Raw genomic sequence first — 10264 nt, 5'->3', positions numbered from 1 at the left:
ACCAAATATCCAAATACAGATGCTTATGGGGGTCATTCTCATTCAAATCAACAAATAGGTTTTATAGAAATCATTAAATTCTCAGGCAACTAGACATGGGACTAGAATCAAAGGACTCTATTCCTAAGCCTTTGTCAATGGATAACAGTTCCTATAATTCTTAGTGTTCACTAGATTTTTATTGGTATTTACCACATGCAACAAATATTAATATAAGCTGGATGTGCTGGTGTATGTTTTTAATCTCAACATTTGTGAGGCATACTGTGGTGTTTTTTTTTTAAAGAAAATGGTTTCCAAATGGAATGTCACTATTAGGAGGTATGGCTTTGTTGGAGTAATGCCTTGATGGAGGAAGTGTGTCACTGTGGGAGTGGGCTTTGATGTCTCATTGTGACACTCAGACCACTTCCTATTGCCTGAAAGATGTAGGACTCCCAGCTGCTTCTCCAGCACCATGTTTGCCTGCAGGCTACCATGTCCTCCCATGATAATGAACTGAGCCACCTCAATTAAACACTATGGGCATGTGTCTCTTCACAGAATAGAAACCCTAAGATACAGAGGCATGCAGACCTCTTCAAGTTTTAGACCAGCCTGGTCTACCGATGGTTCCAGGACAGCCATGACTACACAGAGTGACCCCATCTCATAATTAGTTAAATAAGCCAAAGAAAATGAGATGTAAAAACATTGCTATCTAAAAATGGAAAAACTCTGACTTCTCAGATATCAACTTTCACTAATGAAGTACTAGGATCGGAAAGATGCAAGGGACTTCCTGAATGATGTGCTTGTAGAAGGGTACTCAGAACTTATGAAGGGAGATAAAAGAAATGCAAGCTAGAGGACTTTTCTGAGAGCAGAGCATCCCTACTGATTTGAGAGACTATGTGGCAAATACCAATGAAGGGTTATTTACAAAGGATCATAGCAATAGTCAGTTACTATGCTGTTAGAAAGACAGGCTGAAGGGCTTTCAAGGGAAATCTCATAGTGAATGATGGCTCAGGAGACACACGACATTTTTTTCTTTTTCCTTTTTCCTTTCTTTTCTTATTTTTTGAAGTCAGTTCAGCTTGACAAACATTGCACTACACAAAATAAAAGATAGGGTGTTTATACTGGGGGAGAGGAAGAGCAAATCAAAGGAGGGAAACAGTAATATAAAAAAAAAGGAAGCCAGGCGTTAGTGGTGCACGCCTTTAATCCCAGCACTCGGGAGGCAGAGGCAGGCGGATCTCTGTGAGTTCGAGGCTAGCCTGGTCTACAGGACTAGTTCCAGGACAACCCTATCTCGAAAAAAACCAAAAAAGGAGACATCACTCCACAAAAAGCATCAAACCTTGAGTTAAGTTAACCCTTAACTACTAGTTAAGATTGCTTTCTCTGCACAAATTGCTATAGAAATGGACTGAAAATTGCTGGGTTTGGCAGACATCATCGATTTGAACAAATTCTATTTTCTACCTGTACTTGAAGTCTTCTCATCCATAAATGAATGAACTGTCTTTCTGTGACAAAGCAGCATTAACAGAAAGACAATATCACTCTTAAATTACACTTATTGCAAAGCCAATGAAATATAAGTTCTTTAAAGTCAGTCTTATCACTATGTGTTATATGATATTTTGTCTGTGTTCTGACAAATAAAGCTTGCTTGGAGTCAGAGGGCAGCTATAGCCACTAGTTTACCATAGACATTTGGAGGACTGTACAGAGAGGAGACGGGAAGTGATAAGGCAGGGTGGAAAGAGGATCTTTTGAATGAAGGAAGGAGACAGGTAGGAAGCAAGTGGTGGCTAATCCTGGCTCTCTGACCTTCCAGGTTTTTACCTCAATATCTGACTCATGGTTTTTATTGATAAAGATTATTAGATTCATGCCTCAACTATGCAGATTCCCAAATAGGAAAAAAGTTGAACTATTAATTCTTACCTTTAAGTAGACAAAATTTACAGACTTGCTTTATTAGATACTTCATTGGTTAGTTTTTGTCAAGTTGACACAAACTGGAGTCACATGGTAATAGGAACATACATTGAAGAATTATTTCCATCAGGCCGGTCTGTGCACCTGTCTGTGGGGCATTTTCTTGATTCCTGATTGATGTGGGAGTGCTCTGATCACTGAGCGTAGAACCATTCTTGGACAGGTTGGCTTGGGCTGTATAAGACTGGTAGCTGAGTAAGCCTGGAGAGCAAATACTCCCCAGTAAGCGACACTCCTCCATGGCCTCTGCCTGCCTGCAGAGCTTTTGGCTTCCTGATGATGGACTGTAACCTATAAGACCAATAAACCTTTTCCTCTTCAAATTGCTTTTGGTTGTGGTGTTTTTCACAGTAACAGAATGTAAACTAAGGCAAATAATATAATCCACGAGGGAAACGGCACTGAATCACTGGCTTCAATCATTGTGTAGGGCTGGATGAAATTGAAAAGCGAGCCAGGCATTGGTGGCGCACGCCTTTAATCCCGGCACTCAGGAGGCAGAGGCAGGCGGATCTCTGTGAGTTCGAGGCCAGCTTGTAGTTCCAGGACAGCCTCCAAAACAATACAGAGAACCCCTGTCTTGAAAAAATAAAAAGTGAAAAGTGAGAGCAGTCTTGAAGCTGTCAATGAAGGAGACACAGGAGTTTGGAAGAATAATTCTTTTGGGGGGGGGGTTGAGACAGGGATTCTCTGTATTGTTTTGGAGGCTGTCCTGGAACTTGCTCTGTAGACCAGGCTGGCCTCGAACTCACAGAGATCCGCCTGCCTCTGCCTCCCGAGTGCTGGGATTAAAGGCGTGCGCCACCAACGCCTGACTGGAAGAATAATTCTTGAACATCAAGAGTTTTTGACAACACGGAGAAGTTGAAGTTAGTAAAAATATTGTCAAGGTTACTATAATGAAAAGTAAAATGACATAGTACAGTGAGTCTAAACACACACATTTTTTTTACCCTCAGGGACATTTTACATTAATCAAAGTGTTTTTATTTTTATTTTTTAATTTATTTACTTTTAAATTACTGTTTTGGGGAACTTAAAATATTTTTTATTTCTTAATTTTATTACATATAACAATCATAGTTTCCCCTCCCGCCTCTCTTCTCGTTCCTACCCCCATCTCCTGTCTGTTTCTGCCCCATCCACTCTTCCTCCATTCAGAGAGGGGCAGGCCTCCCATGGGAATCAACGAATTAAGTCACATTAAGTTGAGACAGGACCAAGCTCCTCCTCCTGCATCAAGGCTGGGTGAGGCCCTGCGTGGGGAATAGGTTACAAAAAGCCAGCTCAAGTTCCATGGACAGGTCCTAATCCCACTGCTAGGGGCCCCACAAACAGATCAAGCTACACAACTGTCATCCACATGTAGAGGACCTAGGTCAGTCCCATGCAGGCCCCCTAGCTGCCAGTCCAGAGTCTGTGCACTCCCACAAGTTTAGGTCCACTGTCCCTGTGTGTTTTTTCATCATGACCTTGACACACACACACACACCCCTCGTACAGTCCCTCCTCCCTCTCTTCAACTGGACTCCTGGAGCTCTGCCCAGTGTTTGGATGGGGATCTCTGCATCTGTTTCCATTAGTTACTGGATGAAGGCTCTCTCTGCTGAAAACTGGTATACTCTCTAATCTAATGATTAGAGGGGAAGGCCAGTCCAGTCAACCTCTCCACTGCTAGGAGTCTTAGCTGGGGCCATCCTTGTGGATTCCTGGGAGTTTCCCTAGCACCAGGTTTCTTCCCAGCCCCCAAATGACTTCCTCTATCAAGATATCACTTTCATTTCTCTCCCCTCCTCCCCCCCCCCAAGTTGACCAACCGGATTCCTCAAGTTCCCATCCTACCATCACCTCCCCGGCCCCCCACCCCTACCCCAGTTTACCCAGGAAATCTCTATTTCTCCTTCCCAGGGACATCCATGAAGGAAATCTCTATTTCTCCTTCCCAGGGACATCCATGAGTCCTTCTTAGGGTCTTGTGTACCTAGCCTCTCTGGGGCTGTGCACTGTAGCCTGGAAACTTTGTTTTACATCTAATATCCACTTATGAGTGAGTACACACCATGATTGTCTTTCTGGGTCTGGGTTACCTCACTCAGGATAACTTTTTCTAGTTTCATCCATTTGACTGCAAATTTCATGATGTCTTATTTATTTATTTATTTGCTTGTTTGTTTAGTGTGTGTGTTTGTGTGTGTGTATGTGTGTGTGTGTGTGTGTGTGTGTGTGTGTGTGTGTGTGCGCGTGCGCGCTCTTCTGGCCTCTGAGGGTGCCCACAATCATGTGTGTACTCACACATGCAGACATAACACACACAAATATGAGCAAAGTAAACAAAAATGTAAATTATCAAGCTTGCGTTGTATGCCTTAAAGTCGCACATAGATATAAATGACAAACAAGCGAAGATAAATGAGCAGAACTTATCGACCACAATTTCATCTCAGGAAACTTAGTCTAAGTTTTATTTTCTGAGATATTATTATCAACAATGTCTTCTGGGATGCTTCAAGAACTATTTGTTTTTGAGGTGGAGTCTTAATTTGTTGCCATAACTGGCTTGGAACTTGCTATGTAACTGGACCGTCCTCAAGGTCCCAGCAATGCTTCTTCCTGAACCTCTAGTGTGCTAGGATTATATGCATGTGCAACCATACCCTGATTTTTGAGAGCTTTTGGAAAATAATAATTTTAAGTATTTAGTTTCTGGTGCAGATTCTTTTCATAACTCATAATTACGCAAGTGAAATTAAAATAATATAAAATCAAGTATTTTTGCAGTAAACAGTATCATGATATTTAGTCCACTCATCACAATGTAAGTCACCAACACTCTCATTCTAAAATCATCTCAATGGAGTTGGAAGGATGGCTCAGTGGTTAAGAGTACTGCTTTCCCAGAAGACCTGTGTTCAACTCTCAGCACCCACATAAGTTGTCTCACAACCAGCTCCAGGGGATGTCACACCTCTGGCCTCTGTGGGCATCTGCATTCATGTGAACATTCCCCCACACAGACAAATGCACATACACATAACTACAAATAAGAAAAACAAATTTTAAAAACCTTCCTAAAGACCAAAAGTAAAACTCCTAACTATTAGGCAGTGTCTTCCTTCATTTAGCCCCTAGCGTCTGCCATTTTGCATTGTGTCAATATGAATCTATTTTAGATGTTTCTATAAATGGAATCGTACTATGTGCCTGGCTTCTTCCACTTAGCATCCTACTTTCAAGACTCATTCATTTCATACCATAGGTCAGCATTTCATTTCTGTAAATGAGAATATTCCATTGAATGGATACAACAAATCTGCTTGTTCAGTTACCTGTTGACGGATATTTGAGTTGAAAAATATTTGACTTCGTTCCACATTTTTGCACTTGTAAATAGTGCTGCTTTGAACATATATGTACATTTGTTTTCATACCCATTTTCAGTTATTTTGGGTAAACATTAAGAAATAAGGTTGTTGGGTTATTCAATAACTCTAGGATTAACTTTTTAAGGAACCAATGAAGTACTTTCCCAAGTAGCTGCACCAGTTTGCTTTCCTAGCAACGATGTGGGATGATTCAGTTTTAAAATAGCCTTGACAATTCTTGGTATTTTTCAGGTGATATTTTTCTATCTTTTTAGCCATCCATGTGTATATGAAATGGTATCTTCCCCTGTGGTCCTTTTGATGTATATTTCTCTGATGATTAATGATGTTAAATATCCTTTTTACATGATTTCTTTTTTAACATTTTCAATGTAGATGACTTCCTATTTCAGAGTGTTTCTGAAATTTCATAAATTCTTTTATATAGTGCAGAAGATGAAAAGATGAGAAGCAAGCAAGAGTGAGAAAACCAGTGCTAGGAAATTATGTTCACAGAAGCTCAAAAGTCCTCCAGTCCCCTAACTTCCAGGAATGCCATGTTTTTTACTTTTGTTTTTGTTTTTCGAGACAGGGTTTCTCTGTGACTTTGGAGGCTGTCCTGGAACTCACTCTGTAGACCAGGCTGGCCTTGAACTCAAAGAGATCTGCCTGCCTTTGCCTCTCGAGTGCTGGGATTAAAGGCATGTGTCACCAAAGCCCCGTCCACCACGTGGTTTTTTAAGCATACAAGCGTAGACTATTTGCTGATACAGCTAAACTAAAGCCAAGAATAAAATGGCACGTATGAGATAAGAAAAGCAATAGCGACTGGAAGGACCTCACTGTGAGGCAGATAAATCCATTGCACACAAGGGGTTTTAAAATGCTGAATGAACCATGTTAGGCATATGCAAATAAAGCATGAATAAATTGGGAAATTTCAGAAGGATTCCTAAAATTCTACCAAAGAGAAGAAATCTTTTTTCCTTCAAAATTTGCATTTGCTTTCAGATGGGCATGGTGGCCCAACTCTTTAATCCTATCACAGTATAGGCAGAGGCAGGCAGATCTTTGAGTTCAAGGCCATAGACAGGACAACCCAGGCTATACAAAATAGAGAACCCATCTCAAAAAAAAACCTGTATTTTCTTCCTCTGACACATTCCACATGAATTGAAAAGATTTTATTTTATTTATTTATTCAGGATTTTTTTAATTCAACAAGCTTACTATAACAAATGTGCTTGTAGAAATTTTTCTTATGGTTAAATTGTGAAACCTCTGGGACACTAGTATGAGGTAGGCAATGTGGCCCAGTAGGATGAATGTTGAGCCTAGAGTGCAGAGATGAAGGTTTCCTCTTCTAGATCTCAAAGAAGAAGCCCTGCATCAATAAAGGACTTGGACTGTAGACAATCTTTAAAGCATGCTGCAGCCCTAAAATTCCATTTGACAAGTTTGCTGTTAGTTACTTCACATATCAAAGGCCAGTGCATATTTTTCTCGTTCATATTTGTAGTAAGTGAAAGGTTGCTTCCGTCAAACCTGTATCAACAAAGTACGAGCCTAGGAACACAGACTTTGAAGTACCAACACCTTCTTTTGTTTTGTGTACTAGCAGATAGACTTGACACAATTGTATTGGTGATGATCTGCCTTTTGCCCTGAAGTTCTTAATCCGTGTTTTGCAATATGTGTCATATTTGTTTGTTTATAAAACACAGTGTAACTGGTTCTGACAGGACAGAGAGTTTTCTAGTCAGTGGATATAATAATTGGCGTCTACTGAACTTTTCCAGTCTTAATTCCCTAACTTCTATGACCTAAAATGATGTCACTTTGACTGTCATATGATCTGATAGTGTGTTTTTGTTTTCTACAGGGAGTACTAGGTTTTGAAATGCCTTCCTCCTTGCTTGTAGGAAAAGACATAAAAATGCTAATGTGATTCTCCCCTGCCACCAATGAGGCCTCTCTGCCGACTTTGTGATGTAGGTCTTACAGATCAGGGTCAACTCATTACCATTGACTCTTTGTTCCAAGCAAGATTATAAACAGGCTTATGCTCTGCTGTACCTAAATGTAACATAATCCTGCCTAAATAGATTGCATCTTCTAGACTGTTAACAGAGGCTCCAATTGCAAATGGAAAAGACCATCTCAGTTGAGTGTAACGGACATGGTCATCACATTAGGTAGGATCTTGTCTCAGTCTGAGAAGTTTCCCCATCTTTGTTTTGTAATTAAATATAGTCTCCATGCAATATTTTTGTACAATATTCAAACAAAAATATTTTCATACAATATTTTGATCATGTTACTTCCTTTACCCCAACTCCCAACAAATCAGATAAAGGAGCTATTGAAAGTCACAGTCAGACTGTTACACAGAGAAACCCTGTTTCAAAAAAAACAACAAAAAAGTCAATCAGATAAATGTATGGGGGAATTGATCTCATCATTTGTAGACTGTATCAGTTCTCAATATTTTTCTTACCTCTTGGCTATTCTTCCTTGTTCATTTCCAGATTTACTTTCTACGAGTACTTTTCTTGTGTTTCTGCAGTCTTTCTTTTAGTCCGTGGTCAGTTTCTTCATGTTCCCAAGCAGAAGAAGCTTCTACAAGCTGTTGAAAAACAGGGTGGAGGAGAAAAAGGCAAGATTTAAGGTTAGTGATTTCTGCTTAATTAAACTTGCTCTCTTTTTGCTGTTTTCCCAGTATAATGTTAAAATACATTGTACCCCGGGACGGGGATGAGGAGCATGACAATGATGACCCAAATTCAAATCTTAAACAAAAGAAATGACTTCCCTTTGCTCTGACTCAAATACTATTTTTGGCTGATGGAATTTTTAAAGAACTGATATGTTCAATTTAAAATTACATATGATACTTTACAACAGAGTATAAATTCATTTTCTTATTGGTCATTTACCTGTCAACATGTTTGCAAATTATTATTCAGTTTCTTTCGAAAATTAGAGGAAGTGTGTTTTTGTTTGTTTTAATGAGACTGGGTTTCTCTGCACAACACTGGCTGTCCTGAAACTTCCTCTGTAGACCAGGCTGCCCATGAGTGAATTCAGAGATCCTCCGGCCTCTGCCTCCCAAGTGCTAGAATTAAAGGTGTGCATAACCACTGTTTTGATAATGTGTCAATTACCTTAAATTCTATTATCTCATTCAGTGAGTTTTAAATGTTCCAAAAGTAAATAGAAACACAAATTTATGAGCAAAGATATTCATAATTTATAATACTGGAATAATTTAGAAACCAATTAAAATTTCCCACAAAGTGGGTTGGGAGTGAGTAAATAAATTATGTGGGACATGCATATTAGAGAATTATGACATACTATTGTTATATATTAAGAAATTTTTAGTAATATTTAGAATGTCGCACTCCTGTTCAGTGTTAAGTAAATGAAAGCCCACAATTTCATAAAGAATATTTTAAGCTGGGTGTAGTGGTGCACACCTTTAAGCCCAGCACCCGGGAGGCAGAAGCAGGCATATCTCTAGAGTACAGCCTGGTCTACATAGTGAGTTCCAGGACAACCAGAGCTACACAGTGAAACCCTGTCTTGAAAAAACAAAACAAACAATGACAAATATTTGCCCTGCAATGGTGGCAAGTGCCTTTAGTTCCAGCGCTCAGGCGGCAGGGGAGGTGGATCTTGGAGTTTGAAGCCAACCTGGAGTACAGAATTCCAAGGCATCCAGGACTGCACAAAGAAATTCTGTCTCAAAAAAAATCAAAAACAGAAAAAAAATCCTTGTGACTCTGCCTCCAGACTTCTAGGATAGGCATGTGAAAGCAATTTAGACAACAAGAAACATATTTTTCTGTCTATCAGATGAGCAAGCCTTTCTGATTGATATCTTTTGATTTTGGAAAGGATTTGAAGAAACTGGCAAACACACTCTGGCTGAGGCCTTTACAAAAGACAGTTTGAGAAGATCTTTAAAAATGTAGAATGTACATCCTCTCTGACATCATTTCCACTTACAGAAGTCTCCTTACAAAGAGCTTTTGTTTTCTGATTTTGCAGTGGTGGGGATTACTAAATCTTGCGGTATTGTGCAGGCTGGACAAGCATTATGCCACCAAACTATATCCACAGCATATTTAAAAAAGCTTAGCCAGATACCAAAAGATACATGTGTAAGGATATTAATTGGAGCACTATTTCTAAGGGTGAAAACTAAGCAAAAATAATTTTATTAGATTTATTAATTTAATTTTGTATAAATGTTTTGCCTGAACATATGTATGTGTGTATACCAAATGCATACTTGGTTCCTGCGGGGTCAGAAGAGGGCATCAGATCCCCCAGAAGTGGAATTACAGATGGTTGTGAACCACCACTTGAATGTTGGGAATTAAACCCAGGTCCCCTGCAAGACCAACAAATTATTATAAATGACTGAGTCATGGTTTCAGGCCTCAGGCAAAAATTGGAAATGTTGATGTTGAAACAGGCTCTCAGAAGGCTGAGGTTATCCACAGATTCTGCAAGCTACCTACTTAATTAAGTAGCCTAGATTAGAAATGACACTCTTGCTGAGCATTGGTGGCATACACCTTTAATCCCAGAACTGGGGAGGCAGAGGCAGGAGGATCTCTGTGAGTTCGAGACCAGACTGGTCTACAAGAGCTAGTTCCAGGACAGCCTCCAAAGCCACAGAGAAACCCTGCCTCCAAAAAAAAAAAAAGAAAGAAAGAAAGAAAAGAAATGATACTCTTAAAATCTATAGGCTCACTTTCAACATATTTGTTTTAAATTTCTTCTCATGAAAGGGGTCTAATATAGAAGTAGGATGTTAGGGGCTAAAGAAATGACTTAGTGATTAAGATTTCTTCTGCTTGCAGGGTAGTAACAGTGCATGCCTTTAATCCCATCACTCC

This window comes from Mesocricetus auratus, unplaced genomic scaffold (genome assembly GCF_017639785.1).
Source record: "Mesocricetus auratus isolate SY011 unplaced genomic scaffold, BCM_Maur_2.0 Super-Scaffold_100003, whole genome shotgun sequence".
Taxonomy (NCBI): domain Eukaryota; kingdom Metazoa; phylum Chordata; class Mammalia; order Rodentia; family Cricetidae; genus Mesocricetus; species Mesocricetus auratus.
Note: the sequence above shows the minus strand (reverse complement) of the source record.